This window comes from Vipera berus (genome assembly GCF_964194415.1).
Source record: "Vipera berus genome assembly, chromosome: 3".
Classification (NCBI taxonomy): Eukaryota; Metazoa; Chordata; class Lepidosauria; order Squamata; family Viperidae; genus Vipera; species Vipera berus.
In genome coordinates, this window is record NC_138204.1 from 212,707,064 (window position 1) to 212,731,421 (window position 24,358).

General features: G+C 47.4%; 1 protein-coding gene across 10 annotated transcripts in view; it reads right to left on the reverse strand.

The window, feature by feature from the left end:
• Positions 1–22,717, reverse strand: part of SLC45A4 (solute carrier family 45 member 4) — a 127,652-nt gene extending 104,935 nt beyond the window's left edge. Inside the window, exons 1-2 of one of the 10 annotated variants that reach the window (XM_081323041.1) lie at positions 22,408–22,715; positions 5,337–5,465 (exon numbers count right to left, since the gene is read on the reverse strand). The gene's annotated coding sequence lies outside the window, so the exon portion shown is untranslated. Of the gene's footprint in view, positions 1–2,351; positions 2,376–5,336; positions 5,466–9,281; positions 9,305–22,407 lie in introns of those variants that run through there. The other 9 variants (XM_081323033.1, XM_081323032.1, XM_081323043.1 and 6 more) reach the window with 9 other exon arrangements.
• Between the last annotated feature and the right edge of the window lie 1,641 nt (positions 22,718–24,358).

The window sequence follows — 24,358 nt, forward strand, 5'->3', positions numbered from 1 at the left end:
GATGACCTGGCATGACAGCTGAAGAGAACTGACACCTGTTTCGGCAGAGAAAGCCGGAGATGGATGGATGATCTTGGAGGAACCCGACAAGGTTCAGCCAGGTACCTGTCTGTCAACGGGTTTTAAGAGAGAGAAACTTAAACAGAATCTGCTTTAACTCTCTCTGGCATAAATAGGGAGGAGAAGGAAGAGAAAGGTCTGCCTTTCAAGATCTGGTTACAGGCAAAGTCCTCGAGTTACAACCGTTCCCTTCGTGTCCGTTCAAAGTTACGACGGTGCTGAAAAAAGGGGACTTTTATGACCATTTTTCACACTTACGACCGTGGCAGCATCCCCCGCGGTCTTGTGTGACCAAAGTTCTCATATTTATGAAAGTTGCAATTAGCCTGGGGAGGGGGGGTGTGTCCCTGGGATCAGGTCTTGCCAGCCCTCTGACCAGCAAAGTCAATGGGGACGATCAGATTCACTTAACGACGGTGTTCCTAACTTAACAACGGCCATAATTCACTTGACCGCTGTGGCAAGGAAGGTCATAAAATGGGGGCAAAAAACCTGTGCTGCTTAGCAAGGGGAGACTTGGGCTCCATTGTGGTCATCGGTCAATTTACCCATCTTCAACTTACGACCACAGTGGAGGCTGCCCATAAGTCATGAGGGTCGTAAAATGGCTCATCCTCTGACGGATCTGATTTCATGGCCTTTAGAGCAGCAAGCATTAAAAAGCGACCCGCCATCCTCATTAAGTGAATCCGGGGGTCATTAAGCAAATGCATAGTTCACGATGGGACGTTTTTGCCCCAAACCAGAAGTAAATTTAATTCCATTTATGTCCCGCCCTTCTCCGAAGACTCAGGGCGGCTTACAAGCTTAGCAGTAGCCTTCATTCTATGTATATGCCTGCTTATTAGGGCTTTCACACACCCCCTAAGCGGCATTATTACAAAGTCAGCTTAATTGCCCCCAACAATCTGGGTCCTCATTTTACCTACCTCGGGAGGATGGAAGGCTGAGTCAACCTTGAGCCTGGTGGGATGCGAACCTGCACTAATTGCAGGCAGCTGGTGTTATAAATGGTTTTTGTTTTCACATTTGAAAATTAAAGCACTAGTTGAGATGTAATATTAGGTTATGATTTTTCTGCTTACTTTCTGCCTGTTTTTGGCAAAAAATAATCATTAAAAAATCATAAATTGCCGTTACATTGTGGGATGCTGCAAACAGTTGTAAATGAGGCCTGTTACCGAATACCTGAGGGACGGGGGGGGGGGGGGGGGGCTCATGTGACTGAGGGGGTGCTGTTGGAATTTCAGAACCAGGTCGTAAGTATATTTGGAGGGGGGGTGTCCATCGTGAACTTTGTGTGTTCACTAAATGACTCGTAGTCAAGGATTACTTATAACGGGGGTCTTCAAACGTGGCCCTTTTATGACTTGTGAACTTCAACTCCCAGAATTGCTCAGCCAGGCATGCTGGCTGAGGAATTCTGGGAGTTGAAGTCCACTCCTCTTAAAGTCTGTATCAGTGGTCTTCAAACGTGGCCCTTTAATGACTTGCGAACGTCAACTCCCAGAGTTCCTCAGCTAGGCACGCTGGCTGAGGAATTCTGGGAGTTGAAGTCCACAAGTCATAAAAGGGCCACGTTTGAAGCCCCCTGACTTATGGTTTACAAGTACAGCAATATACAAATTAAACAAGGAGAAAATAGATTGTTCAGCATGTATTCTTTAAAAAACCATATCCTGAGGTTTATTAATATTTTTCTAGTTTAATGAAAAGAAGGACATGATAGCAGTGTTCCAGCATTTGAGGGGTTGCCACAAAGAAAGGGGTGTGTGTGTCAAGCTATTCTCCAAAGCACCTGAAGGCAGGACAAGAAGCAACGGATGGAAACTCATCAAGGAGAGAAGCAACCTAGAACTAAGGAGAAATTTCCTGACAGTTAGAAGAGTTAATCAGTGGAACAACCTGCCTCCAGAAGTTGTGGGTGCTCCAACACTGAAGGTTTTTAAGAAGAGATTGGACAACCATTTGTCTGGAATGGTATAGGTTTTCCTGCCTGAGCAGGGGGTTGGACTAGAAGACCTCCAAGGTCCCTTTCCAACTCTGTTATTCTGTTATTTAGTTAACTTAATAGGAGATAAAACAATGTAAATATCCATAATCACAACACCAGAAAAGATGTTGGTACATATGGAAGTAATTAGGAAATATGCTGTTTTCTTAACATCTGTTCTTGATTTTTTTTTAACTATATCAACCAGCTTTAATTAAAGGATTCTTTCCTCCCCCCCCAGGATTCTTTGCTGCTGTGTTAAGATTTCAGCCAATTCTATTTCCCGTTTTTTAAATACCTTTGATCCAAAGAAACATGAACTTTAGTTTTCCAGTGGTTTGCTTTTGTAAATCTGGCTTCTAACAAAAATAAAACAAAACGAATTAGTTTCTTGTGCTCTGTCATTTTATATATTTTGCAACTACCAAGAGAGCTTGCTGTTTCTGATACAAACGTTTTCTATGTATTTCTTTTGATTTTTAATGATGTAGACGTGCATCCTTCTTTAAATGTTTGATGATCCTTGACTATTTCATGAGGTTAAGAAACTGTTTCACTAGAAACAAAACTGCAGCTTGTCATCAATTGTTCCCTGATGTTGGGAAATTTCCTCTCAATTACCAATTCTCTAATCCAGAAGAAAAAAACAACAACGTCATCTTCCCATTCTTTTAGATGATCATACCTAGGCATGCTTAAATTACGACTTTAAAATGTGGGTGAACCAGAAACGGGTGAAAAATGGAAAAAATTCAATGACCAAACATTGAGTTTTCCAGTATTTTAAATATGGACTTTTGACCCTAGATATTAATCTCTCAATACTAGGAAGAAATGGCATTGCTCTAACAGTGACACACACGTGGAACATGTTTTGGGCTGCTCTAAATCAAGGGAACTGTTTTAATATTTAAATTTAAAAGCATCAAAAGAATGGCTCACACTTGGTGTACCAAAATCTCCAAAGCTGGTTGATCTGCTTCACACCAAGATTTTTTTTTCCCAAAAAGATAATTATTTATGAAGAACGTAAGAACTCTTCGGCATCGGAAACAATGGTTGGAAACTGATCAAGGAGAAACTTCCTGACAGTGAGGACAATTAAGCAGTGAAACAGCTTGCCTCCAGAAATCGTGGGCGCTCCATCACTGGAGGTTTTTAAGAAGAGACTAGACCAGGGGTAGGCAACCTTGGCTCTTTTATGACTCGTGGACTTCAACTCCCAGAATTCCTGAGCCAGCACAGCTGGCTCAGGAATTCTGGGAGTTGAAGTTCACGAGTCATAAAAGAGCCAAGGTTGCCCACCCCTGGGTTAGACAGTCACTTGTCTGAGATGGTATATAGGTTCTCCTGCTTGAGCAGGGGGCTGGACTAGAAGACCTCCAAGGTCCCTTCCCGCTCTATCCTATTCTATTCTATCTACAAAACGAAGTTAGAGAAAGTTCAGAAGAGTTCAAAAATTGGCATCTTCATATTTTCAAACAGCAGTTCCTCAACTGACCTGAAATCTGTCTTCACTTCAAAGTGATTTTAACAAATTAGAAAGACCTTCCCAGTCATTTAGATATTAGCCTGGGGTAACCTTAGCCTCACATTTAGCAGATGGAAAATCCGAATGACATTGTTAATCTTTGGCTACGTAACTTTGTCTGCCGAATGCGCAGACAATAGAATAGACATAGAACAGGGGGTACCTGACTCAAGAGTAGTAACTGCGAATGGGGTCCTGGAGTCCTAGTGGACAATCACTTAAATATGAGCCAAGAGTGTGCGGCAGCTGCTAAGAAAGCCAACACGGTCCTAGGCTGCATTAACAGAGGGACAGAATCAAGTAAGAACTGCATTATATTGCACAGGTGAGACCCCACCTCCAGTTTTGGTCACCAAAATACAAAAAAGACGCTGAGACCCTAGAAAGAATGCAGAGAAAAGCAGCAAAGAAGATTAGGGGACTGGAGGCTAAAACATATAAGGAACGGCTGCTGGAATTGGGTATCTCTAGTTTAATGAAAAAGGATGCGGTGGCTCAGTGGGTTAGGACGCTGAGCTTGTCGATCAGAAGGTCGGCAGTTTGGCGGGTCGAATCCCGAGTGCCACGTAACAGAGTGAGCACCTGTTACTCGTCCCAGCTTCTGCCAACCTAGCAGTTCGAAAGCACGTAAAAATGCAAGTAGAAAAATTGGCACCACTCCTCTGGAACTTGAGGGTGCTCCATCACTGGAAGTTTTCAAGAAGAGACTGGACATCTACTTGTCTGGAATGGTATATGTCTCTCTCTCTCTCTCTCTCCCTCCCTCCCTCTCTCTCTCTCTCTCTCTCTCTCCAATATGGTCTATTTTTTCTTTCCAAGCCCACAAGGTGGCACCGAGCAAGTCAGTCGTAATCTCCTATATTTCCAACGGTTGTCAATAAACTGCCCGGATAAATTGGAAGGAATAGGATACAAATCTGGGACATGTTTGGTGAGCAATTATCATCAGATGATTCATAGACTTGGATCAGCACTAGGGATTTTTTTTCAAAAACACATTTCACCCCCCCCCCCATCCTCTGTAAGCATCAAATTCAATCACTGGCTTGTCCAGTGAAAGAATCTCAACAGACACCTAGAATTCAGAGCCACCCAGCTGGCTTTCATGGCTAAGGCGGGACTAAAACTCACCTTCTCCTGCTGATTGGCCCAAAGTCACCCTACTGGCTTTCATGGCTAAAAGGTAAAGGTTCCCCCGCACATGCGTGCTAGTCATTTCCGACTCTAGGGGCTGGTGCTCATCTCCGTTTCAAAGCCGAAGAGCCAGCGCTTGTCCGAGGACATCTCCGTGGTCATGTGGCCGGCATGACTGGACGCCAAAGGCGCACGGAACGCTGTTACCTTCCCACCGTAGTGGTCCCTATTTTTCTACTTGCATTTTTACGTGCTTTCGAACTGCTAGGTTGGCAGAAGCTGGGACGAGTAACAGGCGCTCACTCTGCTACGCGGCACTCGGGATTCGACCCGCCAAACTGCCGACCTTCTGATCGACAAGCTCAGCGTCTTAACCCACTGAGCCACCTTTTCATGGCTAAGGCGGGACTAAAACTCACCTTCTCCTGCTGATTGGCCCAAGGTCACCTTGCCGGCTTCCATGGCTAACGCAGGACTAGAACTCAGTACCTCTCACTTTCTAGCCTGGTGCCTAGACCAAGGTGGCTTTTTGTTCCCATGTTTTTTTTTTCATGCTTCCCGACATGTTTTGGCAGACTTGGTGGGTGAAAAAAAAATCAATCATTGTTAGCATCCTACCAGATGCTTGCTCCTTCTTTGGGCTGCTGTGGGTGCTCGATCAGGCTTCAGCTGTTGTCTCTGCAAAACTGAACACCATCCAGTCCCAATGACAAAGCTTCGCTTCTGATAAAGCAAAACGTCTTCTTTCTCAAGGGAAAAAACAAAATCATTTCTTCCCCAAGGAAAAATACAAACATGGTTCAGTTGCTTTTTTAGGGGGGGAAAAGCAGCACCTGAATGACTGAGAATCTCTATAGATGCTCTGAAGCAGATAATAGATAACTTGGGATCAAAATAAAGTGTCTTGCAATAATAGAAGCAGTGAGAAACAAGGCTGAGTTTGAAACATCTGGCACTGCAACACATCTGGCTACAGACACCCAGGTCTATATATATTATTTATTTATTTATTTATTTATTATTTGGATTTGTATACCGCCCCTCTCCCGAAGGACTCGGGGTGGTGTACAGGGCAATTAAAACACTATATACAACACATAATATATAAAAATTAAAATAAATTAAACAAGTAGCCCTGAACAATAAAACACATTCTAAAATTTTAAATTTTAAATTTTAAATCTAAAATCCCAGTCCCTCAGTCCAGGCCGGCAAGTTCGAATAGCCAAGTCTTCAGGTCGCAGCGGAAAGAGCGAACTTCACTGTGACCTGCTCCCAAATGTCATAAAATAAATAAAATAGGTTGCCTGCATCAAAAGGAAATAGACCCCCATTGCTGAACTCAAAGGCCTTTACCTATTCTTGAGTTGCCAGCATAATTTGTTGTCACCCATATGCGCTGTTAGATCAGTGGTCTCTTCCGACCTTGGCAAGGCAAGTTTAAAACTTGTGGACTTCAACTCCCAGAGATGAATTCCCCATGCTGGCTGAGGAATTCTGGGAGTTGAAGTCCACAAGTCTTAAACTTGCCAAGGTCGGAGGAGACCCTGGTTTAGATTGTTCATCCTCTCATTTCCTTGACCTGTGACTGTAATTGAGTCTGAAATTATAGTCATAAGCTGTGCCGTTTGTTAATGATAGGATGGGGTGGGGTTGATAGAATAGAATGTAGGGTAGGATATAGAATAGAATAGAATAGAATAGAATAGAATAGAATAGAATAGAATAGAATAGAATAGAATATAGAATAGAATAGAATAGAATAGAATAGAATAGAACAGAACAGAACAGAATATAGAATAGACTAGAATGTAGAGTAGAGTAGAATAGAACAGAACAGAATATAGAATGGAATGGAACGGAACAGAACAGCTCTTCATTGGCCATGTGTGATTGGACACACAAGGAATTTGACTCCGGTGCACAAGCTCTCAGTGTACACCCATACAACAACAAAAGTGATAGGTCGCAGATCGTAAACCATAGTTACAATCCTTAATCCTAAGATACAACAAGTGATAAATCGTGAGACACCAATAAGCGGCTCATCCACCCAATTTTACCACTGCTTCTTGCAGGGATGGTGAAGCAAATTCAGAGGTCATTAAGTGAACACTGCGGCCGTTAAGCAAACCCATTGTTTGTTGCAAACCCACTGAAGTAAGCACTGGCTTCCAACAAAAAAATTAAATAAATACAAATCATTAATTGTGGTCACATGATTGCGGGAATGCACAAATTGTCAAACGCTGTTCTGTGAACCCAGCAGGAGAGCGGATGTCAGAACCTCAAATCTGGGTAATAAGTAGTTTGGGGGTATTTCAAAACTTTGAATGGTCACTAAACAACAGGTAGTCCTCGGCTTACGCCCACAACTGAGCCCAAAATTTTTTCCCCATTTTACGACCTTTCTTGACACCATCGTTAAGTGAGCCACTGCAGTTGTTCAGTTGGCAGCACGGCTGTTAAGCGAATCCAGCTTCCCCCATTGACTTTGCTTGTCAGAAGGTCGCAAAGGGGGAATCACGTGACCCCCTCCGGGACCCTGCAAGCGTGATAAATAGGAATCAGTTGCCAAGCATCGGAATTTTGATCAGGTAACCACGGGGATGCCTGTGAAGGGTTGCCAGTGCAAAAAACCCCGGTTGTGTCTTTTTTCCCCCCCCCCCAGTGCTGTTGCAGCTTTGAATGGTTCCAGGTCGAAAGCAACCTCTACTCATTAAGCAACAATTACCTGTATATGGACAACACCCCAAACTCTTTCAGCCCTGCATGCAATAAACCAGGGGTAAGCAACCAAGATGGTGGAGGACAGGAAGGCCTGGAGGAACACTGTCCATGGGGTCGTGATGGTCAGACACGACTTCGCAATTCACAGCCAGGCAACCTTGGCTCTTTTATGACTCGTGGACTTCAACTCCCAGAATCCCTGAGTCAACATGGCTCAGCTTGGAAACTTCTCCCTTTCCCCTCAGCATGGCTGGCTCAGGAATTCTGGGAGTTGAAGTCCACGAGTCATAAAGCGGCCTAGGCCTAGGCCAGGCAACCTTGGCTCTTTTATGACTGGTGGACTTCAACTCCCAGAATTCCTGAGCCAGTCACGCTGAGGGGAAAGGGAGAGGTTTCCATACTGAGCCATGCTGGCTCAGGAATTCTGGGAGTTTATTTATTTATTTTTATTTTATTAAACTTATATCCCGCCCTTCTCCCGTAGGACTCAGGGCGGTTCACAAGGTTTTTTAAAAACAATGCAAACAAGTTACAAAAATTAAAAACAGTTAAAATAATTACACAAGCCTTGATAATAAAAACCCAATTACAATTAAAAATACAATTAAAACCCCAGTTAATACTCTCAGTCTAGGCCACAAGTCATAAAGTCCACAAGTCATAGAGTCCACAAGTCCACAAGTCATAAAGCGTCCTAGGCCAGGGGTAGGCAACCTTGGCTCTTTTATGACTGGTGGACTTCAACTCCCAGAATTCCTGAGCTGGCATGGCTCAGCTTGGAAACCTCTCCCTTTCCCCTCAGCGTGGCTGGCTCAGGAATTCTGGGAGTTGATGTCCACCAGTCATAAAAGAGCCAAGGTTGCCTACCCCTGCTCTATACCAAGGGTCTTCAAACTTGGCAACTTTAAGACTCATGGACTTCAACTCCCAGAATTCCTGAGCCAGCCACGCTGAGGGGAAAGGGAGAGGTTTCCATACTGAGCCATGCTGGCTCAGGAATTCTGGGAGTTGAAGTCCACAAGTCATAAAAGAGCCAAGGTTGCCTACCCGTGGCCTAGGCCCTAGGCCTACCCCTGCTCTAGAACATGGCTGATTAGGGAATTCTGGGAGTTGAAGTGCACGAGTCATAAAAGAGCCGAGGTTGCCTAGCCCTGGAATAACCTGTTGCCCAATAGAGCACTTTTCTGAGGTTTAGCTGCATTACAAAGAGCTCACCTGTCCACCCTTTGCAAAGAAACAAACAAACAAAGCACACACACACACACACACACACACACACAAAGATACACCCAAAACAAAAGATGACAGCCCGCTGGATTAAAAATGCACTCGGGATAACTTTAGCCTGCTTATTTTCAAGACAACAGTAGACTACTGTTACCTGGATAAGTGCTTTTATTTCAACATCAGCAATTGTCTTTTTTTTTTGGGGGGGGGGCAGTCTCCCCAGCAGAAAAGCAATTCTGGATAAAATAAGGAAAGCTGGAGAGACTTCCCTCTTTGCTTGCAAAGCGCTCAATGGCCCCCAAAACCGTAAACGGCGGCCGTTTCCTTTTTAAAATCCCAAGCCCGTTCTTAAGGAAAAGTGGCCATCGACGAAAAAGCATTTCAATTCATGGGTATTACCCCAGCTTAGTGGAAAGACAACTCATTTTTTTTTTTAAAAAAAAAAACCAGAACAAAACACCAAAGCTCAACCCTTCTAACTACAGCAAACAAAACGGCCTTGCTCTGCACTGCAATTAAAGAGAAATATTACATCCTGCGCAGCAAACACACCAAAACACTTAAGCCACAGCTTTTTTTACAGGGCCGAGAGAGGACGGTTCTGACCTCCAAATTAGCAGGCTGGTTTGGTGTTTTTTTTTTTGAACTTGAATGTTTGTTCTTCGGCCACAAAGCCAAGCCGACATCTGCCGACCTGCGCCGGTGAGCGATCCAGCCGATTTTAAAAAAAAAAAAAAACCTTAGCAAGGGTGCCTCAATCACGGCAACGGAATGCGACACACATCGTCCCCGGCCAAGCCATTTTAAGCGGCGCGTGCTTGCATAAGGTCTGGGTTGTTTACAATTCTCAGTTACAGATGGTTTCAAGACGGGCACCCTGGCATCGCGTGGACTCTAAACCCCCCCCCCCCCGATTTTGGCGTGATCCATGAAGGGCAGGCAAGGAGGAGTACAGTTTTGCAGAGTCTGTGCAGCTCGAGCCTGGCCACTTGCTCTGGAGCAGGGGGTTGGACTAGAAGACCTCCAAGGTCCCTTCCGATAAAAGATATTCTGTACTTGCGGGCACCTTTGGGCTCTTTTCTCGTTCTGGTGCTGGGATCCTTGTCCATAGCAACCCGAGGAGCGAGCAAGAACCTCGTGGAGTGCCAGCAGGCACCAAAGGATGGAGAAGGTTACATGAAAGCAAACTGGGTTTTTCTAAGGTCAGCTTCAAGCTCAACTATGTTCTTCCCTAGAGCTGATTTAGCCACACCCACTAACTCCGCAAAAGGTTTAGAACCGTGGGGGGGGGGGAAGCTCATGGGGAAAAAAGTCAGTACGGTCTTGGGGTTAAGCACCAGGCTACAAAGTGGGAAGCAGTGAGTTCTAATCCCACCATAGCCATAAAAGCCAACAGGGTGACCAGGAGGCTGTGAGTTCTAGTCCCACCTTAGCCATAAAAGCCAGCTGGGTGACTTTGGGCCATTTACCAGGTGACAGTGAGTTCTAGTCTCGCCTTAGCCATGAAAGCCAGCTGGGTGACTTTGGGCCAATCACTAGGTGACAGTGAGTTCTAGTCCTGCTTTAGCCATGAAAGCCAGCTGGGTGACTTTGGGCCATTTACCAGGTGACAGTGAGTTCTAGTCTCGCCTTAGCCATGAAAGCCAGCTGGGTGACTTTGGGCCAATCACCAGGAGGCTGTGAGTTCTAGTCCCACCTTATGCATGAAAGCCAGCTGGGTAACTTTGGGCCAATCACCAGGTGACAGAGAGTTCTAGACTCACCTTAGCCATGAAAGCCAGCTGGGTGACTTTGGGCCAATCACTAGGAGACAGTAAGTTCTAGTCCTGCCTTAGCCATGAAAGCCAGCTGGGTGACTTTGGGCCAATCACCAGGTGACAGTGAGTTCTAGTCTCACCTTAGCCATGAAAGCCAGCAAGGTGACTTTGGGCCAATCACCAGGTGACAGTGAGTTCTAGTCTTGCCTTAGCCATGAAAGCCAGCTGGGTGACTTTGGGCCAATCACCAGGTGACAGTGAGTTCTAGTCTTGCCTTAGCCATGAAAGCCAGCTGGGTGACTTTGAGCCAGTCCCTCTCTCTCAGCCAACCTCACACGGCTGTTGTCCTTGGGGAAAACAGGAGGGGAATGGGGAGTTGGATGTGTTCAGTGCCTTGAGTCATTTGCAAAACCAAGAAAGGCGGGATAGAAAGGAGCAAGCATACAAATAAATCAAAAATATGCCCTCCGGCTTGATCGTAAGAACCAAACGATGAATATCCGTGGAAAAAAATGAAAGGCAGGTTTCAGAAACTCCGGGTCTTTTCAAATATCGGTCGTGGCCTGCTTGCGATCGACTGTTTGTTTGTTTTTCGAACGTCTCCAAAGCAATAATTTCAGATCTAAGAGCCACCCGAACGTCACACATTTACGCTCTTAAAACCGGCAAGGTCAGCAGTTCCCCCCTCTGCTTGCAATCTCCAAGGCGAACGCCGGACTTCCTTCTCCGAAACAGAAGGCGAAAGATTTGGCCCCGCCGGGGAGGCCGACCGCAAATATGCAAACTGCAGCACTTTCCCCTTAATCACCATAAGCGACTCTTTAACAATTGCAGTCAGCATAACTTTAAGGGGGATTGATTGCCAGGCTTATCACTCATACGATAATTGTTCCCGAGCCCTAAGGAGTTGCACCCGTGGCCCCTTTTGGCATAAACCTGGTCGGAAGCCATATCCACCGAGGTTACCTGCACACCTGAAATAATACACAGCCCTCTTCCGCCGGGAGGGCCCGAAATGAAAGTGTTGACAGCGTAAACCTTTCGAGTGGAGAACTTCAGTTGTCCCGGCTTCCAAGCACTCTAAAGCTCACAAACACGACGGGCTCCAGAAAAAGTTCTGAAGTTGCCTCCACTCCACTCCAGAAAATAAAATAAAATAAAATAAAATCACCTGTCTGCACCCGAGTCCCATTTGGAGCAAAAAATAAAAAAAATAAAATATGGAAGGACCTTTTCGATTCCCACCGTGGATTCCCACCGGCTACCAAAGTCGGAGTTGGCAGAGATGGCTCAATTGGCCGTTTTGATCCAAGGAAAGAATATGAAGTATTTTTCTTTCTGCTTGGAAACCGACCCTGGACTTTGTTAGCTTGAGGTGGGGGGAAAAAAAAAGAAAAGAAAAAAAGAAGAAAAACTTTGATTTTGGGTTTTACTGATTGGATTGATTGGCTGTCATAGAAACGGCTATTCTTATACTATTATGGAAAAGGAAAAAGTTGAGGTTCTACCGCAACAGAGGAAAGTCAAAGAACGCCCCCCCTTTTTTTTCCTTCTCCCCCCTCTCTTTCATACTTCTCTCTTTTCCCCTTCCCCTCTCCTTTCTTTCCTACTACTTTTGTATTTTTGTACCTTAGACCAGGGGTCTTCAAACTTGGCCCTTTTATGACTTGTGGACTTCAACTCCCAGAATTCCTCAGCCAGCAAAGCTGGCTGAGGAATTCTGGGAGTTGAGGTCCACAAGTCATAAAAGGGCCAAGTTTGAAGACCCCTGCCTTAGACCATAAGCTAGTGAAAAATCATACAGGGAGATGCAAATTATGACAACTGCATTATGGCCAGTCCTTGACTTACAACAGGGCGCCTCCGTGGCATGTCAAAGTGGCAATTCCACAGGAGAGGAATTACAGGTCAATTAGTCCTCGACTTACAACAGTTCGCTTAGTGACTCTTCGAAGCTACAAAGGCACTGAGAAAAGTGACTTACCGCCATTTTTCACACTTACGACCGTTGCAGCATCTCCTTCTCCCCCCCCCGTGGTCACGTGATCAAAGTTGGCAACTGGTTCATAATAATAAAGGCAGGATACAAACGGGCAGTTAAATAAACAGGCCGCCTTGTCCTTTAATTCTGTGTGGGATAGGGTTCCTCCCCCCCCCCCACTCCACACCATCTCCACGTTTTTTAAACCCCGGTTCAAGCTGCTGCTCCTCCTTGAGGTGCCGGGAAAGCACAGTTGCTCCTAACGCCGCTATTTCTGCCCTCCCAACGCAGGAAGCCGCCGTTCCCCAGGTCTTTGGCAAGCCAGCTCGTTGGAAAAACAAAAAAATTCCGACGATTCGGCCTCCGCTAAAGGGGCAGTGGGTTTTCCGTACGTGCGGGGAAAGGATTGCCCTTCCTGTGTGCGGTAGGCCCGGGGTCTGGTCTCCAGGTGTAGGTTGAGGCAAGCAGAGCTCCATCTCACCGGCCTGTGAGGAAAGAGGTAGGATGGCTGGGGCCTCCTTGGACCAAATATGGACACAGCCTGGTGGACCTCCATTCTTGGGCTGGGTGTGTTCATTTGATGAGTTAGTAGCTATATCTGCCAGCCAGGTCAGGTGCAGAAATTATACAGTCTCAGAGGCCTTCTGGGATAATTACAGGAAATCCTCTACTTATGACAGTTCATTTAATAATAACAACAACAATAACTTCAGAATTCAAACAGACAAGCACCTGCAACATAGCATCCCGGACTTAACAATTGTCGAGAAGAAAGACAAAAAAGTCTGGATGGTGGACGTGGCAGTGCCTGGAGACAGCAGAATAGACGAGAAAGAACTGGAGAAGATAACAAAATACAAAGACGTACAAATGGAAATGGAAAGACTGTGGCAAAGGCAAGCAAGGGTAGTACCAATAGTAATAGGCGCCTTGGGTGCAATCCCAAAACAACTGGAGCACCACTTGAACACCATCATCGGCATTGACAAATTCGCCATTAGTCAATTGCAAAAGGCAGCCTTACTAGGAACTGCTTCCAACTGTGATACCATCAAACATCCACATCTGCCTATCCCAGGTCCTTGGTAAGGACTCGATAGGTAGACAAAAATGCCAAATCCAGTTTGAACATCGGGCTGACTGTGCGATGATCAATAATAATAACAATAAAGTTGGAACCCCTTCATGGATTACTGCCTTGTCGTGGCGAAGGGGCTTGTGTAATTCAATGAAGCTATGAGCTATGCCGTGCAGGGCCACCCAAGACGGACAGGTCATAGCTGAGAGTTCTGACAAAACGTGATCCACTGGAGAAGGAAATGGCAACCCACTCCAGTATCTTTGCCATGAAAACCCTATGGACAGTACCAAAAGGCAAAATGATATGACGCTGGAAGATGAGCCCCTCAGGTCGGAAGGCGTCCAATATGCTACTGGGGAAGAGCAGAGGGCTAGTACTAGTAGCGCCAGAAAGAATGAAGCGACTGGGCCAAAGCCGAAAGGACGCTCAGCTGTGGATATGTCTGGTGGTGAAAGGAAAGTCCGATGCTGTAAAGATTTTTTCTCCATAGGAACCTGGAATGTAAGATCCATGAATCAAGGCAAGCTGGACGTGGTCAAACAAGAGATGACAAGACTGAACATCGACATCTTAGGTATCAGCGAACTAAAATGGACAGGAATGGGTGAATTTAATTCAGATGACCATCAGGTATACTACTGCGGGCAAGAATCCCTCAGAAGAAATGGAGTAGCCTTCATAGTCAATAAAAGAGTAGGAAAATCAATACTGGGATACAATCCTCAAAATGACAGAATGATCTCAGTTCGAATCCAAGGCAAACCATTCAATATCACAGTAGTCCAAGTCTATGCCCCAACCACCGGTGCTGAAGAGGATGAAATTGACCGGTTCTATGAAGCACTACAGCACCTTATAGAACTAACACCAAAAAATGATGTCCTTATCATCATGGGGGATTGGAATGCTAAAGTAGGAAGCCAAAAGATAACCGGAATAACAGGCAAGTTTGGCCTTGGAGTACAAAATGAAGCAGGGCACAGGCTGATAGAATACGATGGTCATAGCAAACACTCTTTTCCAACAACCCAAGAGACGGCTCTATACATGGACATCACCAGACGGTCAACATAGAAATCAGATTGACTATATGCTCTGCAGCCAAAGATGGAGAAGCTCTATACAGTCAGTAAAAACAAGACCAGGAGCTGACTGTGGCTCAGACCATGAGCTTCTTGTTGCAAAGTTTAGGCTTAAACTGAAGAAAGTAGGGAAAAGCACCAGGCCAGTCAGGTATGAATTAAATCATATCCCCGTTGAATATACAGTAGAGGTGACAAATAGATTTAAGAAATTAGATCTGATAGACAGAGTGCCTGAAGAACTATGGACAGAGGTTCGCAACATTGTACAAGAGGTAGCAACCAAAACCATCCCAAAGAAAAAGAAATGCAAGAAAGCAAAATGGCTGTCTGAGGAAGCTTTGCAAATAGCTGAGGAAAGGAGGGAAGCAAAAGGCAAGGGAGAAAAAGAAAGATATGCCCAATTGAATGCAGAATTCCAGAGAATAGCTAGAAGAGATAAGAATGCCTTCTTAAATGAACAGTGCAAAGAAATAGAAGAAAACAATAGAATAGGGAGGACCAGAGATCTTTTCAAGAAAATTGGAGAGATGAAGGGAACGTTCAATGCAAAAATGGGCATGATAAAGGACCAAAATGGCAGGGACCTAACAGAGGCAGAAGAGATTAAGAAGAGGTGGCAAAATTACACAGAAGAACTATACAAGAATGAGCTTAACGTCCCTGATAATCACAATGAGGTGGTCACTGACCTCGAGCCAGACATCCTAGAATGTGAAGTGAAGTGGGCCTTAGAAAAGCTGAGCAACAACAAAGCTAGTGGAGGTGACAGTATTCCAGCTGAGCTATTCAAAATCTTAAAAGACGATGCAGTAAAAGTGCTACACTCAATTTGCCAGCAAATTTGGAAAACTCAACAGTGGCCACAGGATTGGAAAAGATCAGTTTACATTCCAATTCCAAAGAAAGGCAGTGCCAAAGAATGTTCAAACTATCGCACCATTGCACTCATTTCTCATGCTAGTAAAGTTATGCTTAAAATCCTACAAGCTAGACTCCAGCAGTATGTGGATCGAGAACTACCAGAAGTACAGGCAGGATTTCGAAGAGGCAGAGGAACTAGAGATCAAATAGCCAACATACGCTGGATCATGGAGAAAGCTAGAGAGTTCCAGAAAAACATCTACTTCTGCTTCATTGACTATGCTAAAGCCTTTGATTGTGTGGATCATAACAAACTGTGGCAAGTTCTTAAAGAGATGGGAGTACCAGAACATCTTATTTGTCTCTTGAGAAACCTATATGCGGGCCAAGAAGCAACAGTGAGAACTGGACACGGAACCACTGATTGGTTCCAAATTGGGAAAGGAGTCCGGCAAGGCTGTATACTGTCGCCTTGCCTATTTAACTTATATGCAGAGCACATCATGAGAAAGGCAGGGCTAGATGAATCAAAAGTTGGAATTAAGATTGCCGGAAGAAATATCAACAACCTAAGATATGCAGATGATACCACTCTAATGGCAGAAAGTGAAGAGGAACTGAAGAGTCTCTTGTTGCGAGTAAAGAAGGAGAGTGCAAAAGTTGGGTTGAAACTAAACATTAAGAAAACCAAGATCATGGCATCCGGCCCTCTCAATTCCTGGCAAATAGATGGGGAAGAAATGGAAGTAGTGACAGATTTTATTTTCCTGGGCTCCAAGATCACTGCAGATGGGGACTGTAGTCAAGAAATTAAAAGACGCTTGCTCCTCGGGAGGAAAGCCATGGCAAATCTAGACAGCACACTAAAAAGCAGAGACATCACCCTGTCAACAAAAGTGCGTATAGTCAAGGCTATGGTCTTCCCAGTTGCAATGTATGGCAGTGAAAGTTGGACCATAAGAAAGGCTGAGCGCCAAAGAATTGAGGCCTTTGAACTCTGGTGCTGGAGAAGACTCCTGCAAGTCCCTTGGACTGCAAGGCGATCAAACCGGTCAGTCCTAGAGGAGATCAACCCTGACTGCTCTTTAGAAGGCCAGATCCTGAAGCTAAAACTCAAATACCTTGGCCACCTAATGAGGAGGAAGGACTCACTGGAGAAGAGCCTAATGCTGGGAAAGATTGAGGGCAAGAGAAGAAGGGGACGACAGAGAATGAGGTGGCTGGATGGAGTCCCTGAAGCAGGAGGCGTGAGCTTAAATGGACTCCAGAAGATGGCAGAGGACAGGAAAGCCTGGAGGAACATTGTCCATAGGGTCGCGATGGGTCGGACACGACTTCGCAACTAACAACAACAACAACAAAGTTGGAAGGGACCTTGCAGGTCATCTAGTCCAACCCCCTGCTCAGGCAGGAAACTCTATGCCATTTTAGACAAATGGCTGTCCAGTCTCTTCTTAAAAACTTCCAGTGTTGGAGCATTCACAGCTTCTGGAGGCAGGTGGTTCCACGGGTTCATTGTTCTCACTGTCAGGAGGTTTCTCCTTAATTCTAGGTTGCTTCTCTCCTTGATGAGTTTCCATCCGTTGCTTCTTGTCCTGCCTTCGGGCGCTTTGGAGAATGGCTTGACTCCCTCTTCTTTGGGGCAGCGGCTGAGATACTGGAAGGCTGCTATCATGTCCTCCCTCGTCCTTCTCTTCATTAAACTAGACCTACCCAATTCCAGCAACCGTTCCTTATATGATTTATCCTCCAGTCCCCTGATCATCTTTGTTGCTCTTCTCTGCACTCTTTCTAGAGTCTGAACATCTTTTTTTTTACATCGTGGTGATTTAATGGCCGTTACAACAGCCCTGGAAAAAATGACTTAGCATAAATTATGATAAGATACATAAACACAATCCGGCCATCCCATAAAATTTCTAAATCAGGATGACATGACTTTCTACTTGGAAAACCACCGGATATATAAACATGCAATTTCAGAGGCACCTCGAAGGAAGGAGTCCACCACTTACAACGGCTTGTTTAGTGACTGTTCAACAGCGCTGGGAAAAAAGTTGACTCATGACTGTAACTTCACACTTACGACTTTTGCAACATCCCCAGGGTCCCGGGTTCAAAGTTCAGACGCTTGGCAAGCGACTCGTGCTTATGAGAGTTGCGGTGTCCTGGGGTCATGTGACCCACCTTTTGCGACCCTTCTGACAAGAAAAGTCAAAGGAGAAGCTAGTTTCGTTTAACAAACGTGTTGCTGACTTAACTGCAGTGATTCACTTAACACCTGTGGCAAGGAAGGTCGTAAAATGGGGCAAGATTCACTCAAACTGTCTCACTGAGCAACAGAAACTTTGGGCTCCATTTTGCTCCTAAGTCAAGGATTGCCTGCATCTGATATTAAGCGTTTTTATCTGGATGCAGGATTCCGAGTGTGGCCTTACCAAGGCGTTGTAAAGTGGTATTAATACTTCACAGGATCGAGATCACGTGAAGTATTAATATCGCTTTACAACGCCTTGGTAAGGCCACACTTGGAATACTGCGTCCAGTTTTGGTCACCATGACGTAAAAAGGATGCTGGGACTCTAGAAAGAGTACAGAGAAGAGCAAGAAAGATGATCCAGGGGACTGGAGGCTAAAACATACAAGGAACGGTTGCTGGAATTGGGTATGTGTAGTTTAATGAAGAGAAGGACGAGGGGGGACATGATAGCCATGTTCCAATACCTCAGGGGCTGCCCCAAAGAAGAGGGAGTCAAGCTATTCTCCAAAGCGCCTGAAGGCAGGACAAGAGAGAAGCAACCTAGAACTAAGGAGAAAGTTCCTGACAGTTAGAACAACTAACCAGTGGAACAACCTGCCTCCAGAAGCGGCTTTTAAGTTTTTAAGAAGAGACTGGAAGGCCATTTGTCTGAAATGGTCTAGGGTTTCCTGCCTGAGCAGCGGGTTGGACTAGATGACCTCCAAGGTCCCTTCCAACTTTATTATTATCATCTCCTTCAGCGTTTGGTCTTTTCTCCCTAAATTCATTCCATCCTGCCGTCTGCCACTCCCAGGAACAGACTGGGTCCTCCTTTAATTGCTCCGTGTATACGGGATGAGTGTGGGATGGGGCTTCGGAGGGGAAGGTTAAGCCTCCGGACTTGGTCTATGAATATCCATTGGGCAGCCCTCGTTTCAGATTAAACAGCGTGACTCGAACCAGACTTTAAGGAAAGGCATGATTTATCTGTTAGCACTAATAAACAAGAGTGACTCTCAGGACCGGCTCGAGAGCTCCAGAATTTATTTTCCGACTGAGAGTCTGTTCAGGTTTACGCAGGGCCCCCAGATTTTGCTTTTCGGCTGCTGGGCTGGATGGAAAAACAATAATTTTCTTGCTAAACTGCAAGTCATCCAGAGTTCCTGATTTACCTCCCACTTGTTCGGCTTTTGGTTTCAATACCTTCCCTCTCTTTCAGCCCCAAATACTTCTGCTGAACAGCTACCTACACAAGCCTGCGAAGGAGGGGAAAAAAACCTGATTTCAATTTCTCTTTCCAGGTGCGTTTTTTTCCCCTTCTCTCACTGCTTCCATCTTCTTTTCTTAGGCTAGCATAAAGAGCAATTTAAGGTGCCCTTCGCGTTCCGACAGCACAAATGCCTCTTCATTCACATTGCCTGGACCGGCTGGCTCCTCTTTGAGTCTAAAATGCCTTACCCCTCTCGGGGGAAACCTGTTAGACCGAGAGCCTCAGTGGACACTCTTGACCATCATCCAAAATCCCTGTGCAGAGAGCCTTAGGCTCAACTCTCCCCCTAGCAGGCACCCTCTATCCCGCTCCCCCCCCACAAGGTTTCCCCCCGACTAATTCAAAGCAACCCCAGCATGAAATCTTTTCCAACTGCCATCAAAGGACCCCCTTCTCTTCTACCTGGTGTCTGCAAAAGCATTCCCGGACAATCTGCTTGGTTGCATAACCGCTGAAATCGCTTCCTCCTTTTTGTGCCATTCGCAGCTCCTAGATCATTTTGCAACCAGCAGTTACTCCTCTCCGGGGCTGGTTTGTCTACCAAGCAGGTACAAAATCCTCCCCATACACACTCTCTCTCTCTCTCTCTCTCTCTCTCTCTCTCTCTCTCTCTTCTGGGTCTTCTCCTTCTCCAAATTCTATACCCACCCACCCACAATTCTTCTGCTCAGTAGAGTTCCCCCTTCTTTGCCAGAAATGCCTCATTAATCATTCCCACTCGTGCGTTCCTCAGGACGCTTCTCTCGCATCCAAGACCTGTCCTCTGTCCCAACTAAGGCATCATTTCACACAAGGGGGGGGTTCTCTGTCCGAAAGCCCACTCCCCTTTCCCACAACCTCTGTGTGCCTCCTAAGAGGCCCGCCGTTTGACCTCCAACTTATCTCCCCAATTACGAGGCCGAAGAACAAATGTTCTCCTTCATGCCCGTCCACTGAAGCTTCAGGACTCCCTTTTCATCCATCCCTGCCCATTCGGCTCTCCAACAAAACTCCACAACTCTCTTCCAAAACTCTCACTCGGGATGTGGTCTAATCCTCAAGCTGCCTAATCACGCCCATCGGTCCATATCAGAATATCTCCCTTCGTGCCACATCGCCTTTCTCAAAATCTTCTCCCGTCTCCTCCTGTAAACCCATCATCCCCTTCTCTGCCAGGAGGAGATGTCGTCCCTGGAACTCCTTTGATCCGTTAGGACTCTTTGGTCCAGGAAAGAATTAGACCAGTGGTCCCCAACAACCAGTGGCGCCCAACCCACCCCCAAGCATGCGAGCAACCGGTCTGCACCAAAAAGCAAAGCCCCATCCGCGGGATGCAGGCAGCACCCAAAACCACGCAGCCTCCCATCCATGGGAAAACCTCTCTCCACGGAATTGGTCCCTGGTGCCCAAAAGGTTGGGGGCCTCTGAATTAGACCACCAGAGTCCTCCTCTTGCAAGAGAAGATGGATGGACTAAACTGCCTCTCCCCAGGGTATCATGCTGAAGAAAAAGCTGATGGTTTTTCCCACCACCAGCAGCAAACTAACCCCAATTTAGGTCGTAGGGACAAACTCGTGCAGAGATAGGAGCATCTCAAGGGCTGGGAACAAGCAGGCAAAAGGGGGGCGGGATTTTGCAGCAAGGGGAGGCCTTTGCACATCCCGGAGGAAGAGGGTTTGAGGAACCCAGCAAGGATGCGCTTCTTCCCCCCGCCCCGCCCCCCCCAAGCCTGGGATTATGTAACTGTTCCATCGGGCTCAGGCTAGGAATGACAGGATGGAGCGCCAGCCTCAACCCGAAGGGAGCAACTGCGGTATCACCGGAGCGCGAGCCAGCCTCCTGCATCCTCGCAGCAGCAGCAGCAGCCACCCAGGGCCATCTGCTCCATCCCAGCCAAGCAGCCCCCTCTTTTTTTTTTTTAGGGGGTCCTCTGGAAGGAGGCGGCAGAGGGATTTGATGGAGAGGAGACCTGGCCAATCCAGAGCAAGGATGCATCAAGCAAGCCCCCCACCCCCCCATCATCATCATCCCCCCACCCCACCCCAAACCATCGCAACCTCGGCTCCCGCAGCCACCTTCACTCCACCACCACCACCACCACCCCCAACCTGGCGCCCTCCAGGTGCGACCATCCTCCCCAGCATCTCCATCCCCCCATTTTTTTTTCTGGGGAGGGGAGGAAAGACACGGGGAAGCATCGGCCATCGGGAAAGCGGATCCGACCCTCATCCGCCAAGAAGCTGCGGGCTGACAGACACGCCAAAGCAGAAGAAGCAAGCAAGGGGGGTGGGGGGTGCAGGGGAAGAGAGAGAGAGAGAGAGAGAGAGAGAGAGAGAGAGAGAGAGAGAGAGAGAGAGGGAGGGAGGGACAGAGAGAGAGAGAGAGAGAGAGAGAGACAGACGGTGCGGGGAAGAGAGAGAGACAGAGAGAGAGAAAGAGAGAGAGAGGGAGGGTGTAGGGGAAGAGAGAGAGACAGAGAGAGAGAAAGAGAGAGAGAGGGAGGGTGTAGGGGAAGAGAGAGAGAGAGAGAGAGAGAGAGAGAGAGAGGGAGCAGTGGCGCAGCGTGGGTTGTCAGCACCCGGGGCAAGGCAAGTAATTTGCGCCCCCTAACCCGTGGATTTTAACACTCGAGTCTCTTCCACTAGATTAGTTAAAGAAACCCTTACCCCCTAAGCACATGTATTGTTTGTTATGAAAATACTGATGTAATTAAAGTAAAATGCATCTAATGCGCCCCCCCAGATGTTGCGCCCGGTGCGGCCGGCCCCCCCTGCACCCCCCACGCTACGCCACTGAGAGGGAGGGAGGGAGGGAGGGACAGAGAGAGAGAGAGAGAGAGAGAGAGACAGACGGTGCAGGGGAAGAGAGAGAGACAGAGAGAGAGAGAGAGAGAGAGAGAGAGAGAGAGAGAGAGAGAGAGAGAGAGAGTGTGCAGGGGAAGAGAGAGAGAGGGGTGGTGAGGGTGCAGTGGGAGAGAGAGAGAGAGAGAGGGGGGGGTGGGGGTGCAGGGGGAGAGAGAGAGAGAGAGAGAGAGAGAGAGAGAGAGAGAGAGAGAGAGAGAGAGAGAGAGAGAGGAGGGAGGGTGCAGGGGAAGAGAGAGAGAGGGGTGGTGAGGGTGCAGTGGGAGAGAGAGAGAGAGAGGGGGGGGTGGGGGTGCAGGGGAAGAGAGAGAGAGAGAGAGAGAGAGAGAGAGAGAGAGAGAGAGAGAGAGAGGGAGGGTGCAGGGGAAGAGAGAGAGAGGGGTGGTGAGGGTGCAGTGGGAGAGAGAGAGAGAGGGGGGGGGTGGGGGTGCAGGGGAAGAGAGAGAGAGAGAGAGAGACGGCGCGCGCGCGTTCCGACGTGCAGACGCGTGTCGCGGGCCAAGAGGTCGTGAGGACGCCCCTTCCCGCATCCCTCCCGCGAGTCCAACGCCGCCGCCGCCGCGGCCGGGTGGGGAAGGCCCGCTCGGAGGGAGGGAAGGGGCCCGGCTCGGTTGCTACCTGCTCCTCACGGACCGCGCTGCTCCGCCGGGGCCCGGCTGCTCCCCGTGGCAGGGGCCGGCTGCGTGGACGGCGCTCGGGACGGGGCTGCTCCGGGGGTCGCTGCGGGGCGTCCGGCGCGGCCGCGACTCGCGAGGAGGGGTGGGGGGGGCGGCGGCAGGAGCGGCGACGGGCCACCAGCGGCGAAGGGCGCTTTATACCCTCGACTCCTCGGAAACCGTCTCCGCGCAACGCTTCCGCTTCCGCCCCGCCCTCGCGCCCGCCCGCTCATGAATATGCAGAGAGGGGGGCGGGGCGGAGGGGGGGGAGGGGAGGGCGGAACGGGCGCGCGGCCAATGAGGGGGCGGGGAGGGCGTCTTCTTTCTTTCCCCCCCCCTCCCCCGCCCCGCCACGCCCCCCCCCCTCAGCTCCACCCGCGGAAAGGCGCGCCCGGATTGGAAGGTGAGCGAACCTGAGGAGCCGATGACGTCACCGCGCGGCGGCGGCGGCGGCGGCGGGAGAGAAAAGGGCGGGCGCGGCACGTGGCCGACTCCGGCCCCTCCCTCCCTCCCGCCGGACGGCCAACCTGGCCGGGTCGTTGTGAGGAGGGCGGAGGAGAGGTTCCTCCGCAGGGGCTTGGGGAAATGGTATAGGGCAGGGGTCGGCAACCTTGGCTCTTTTATGACTCGCGGACTTCAACTCCCAGAATTCCCGAGCCAGCATAGCTGGCTCGGGAATTCTGGGAGTTGAAGTCCGCGAGTCATAAAAGAGCCAAGGTTGCCGACCCCTGGTATAGGGTTTCCTGCCTGAGCAGGGGGTTGGACTAGATGACCTCCAAGGTCCCTTCCAACTTTATATTATTATTATTATTATTATTATTATTATTATTATTATTATTATTATTATTATTATTATTATTATTATTATCATCTTTGGGAGACCAGCGGGAGATCAGGGCAATGGAGACAGAGAGAGAGAGAGAGAGTTAGAGGGGGGGGGACCGTTTCCCCATCCCAGGCTTTAAATGCGGGCCGACGTTATTCAGTTAGTCCTGGACTTACGGCCATAACTGAGCCCAACGTTGATGTTGCTGAGTGAGACGGTGGTTCGCTGGGCTTTGCCCCGTTTTACGACCTTTCTTGCCACAGGTCTTAAAGGAATCGCTCCATCACTGGAGGTTTTTAAGAAGAGACGACTACTACTACTACTACTAATAATAATTTTATTTGTATACCGCCCTTCTCCCGAAGGACTCAGGGCGGTGAACAGGGCAATACATGTTAAAAGACAAGAATACAACAATTAAAAGAGATTAAACAAGATGCCCAAAAACTATAACAATAAGTTAAAATACATAAAAAAAAACAATAAAACCCATCACCCATCAGGCCAGGCCGGCTTGTTCAAACAAGTAGGTCTTTTTTTATTTTTTTATTTATTTATTTATTTATTTATTTATTTATTTATTTATTTATTTATTTTGTATACCGCCCTTCTCCCGAAGGACTCAGGGCGGTGAACAGGGCAATACATATTAAAAAACAAGATACAAAAATTAAAAGCGATTAAACAACAATGCCCCTGAATAAATTAGTACACATTAAAAAGTTAAAATGTCAGAATCCATTTATATCATATTCATAAATGGAATGTTTCAAACATTATCCCATGGGTTCTGCCATCTCCCGAAGAGAAGAGGATAGATGTGTATTGAACCGGCAATAGGCATTTCAAAGGAAAGGAGAAGCCTTTTGAACTGGGGAAACAAAAAGGGGGGCTAGCATCTGGCTTGTGTCACGGAAGAGAGCAATAAACATGAAGGGTCCTAACTTCCTTTTTCCCACGAGATGGATGATACGAGAGGAAGGATGGGGGACTGACCAAATGGGGATTAAGGGGGGTTAAACCGGGAACTCTTTATAAGGGTTTACTTTGTGGAAATATTAAGTCCTGTCTCGCCTCCTACAACCAA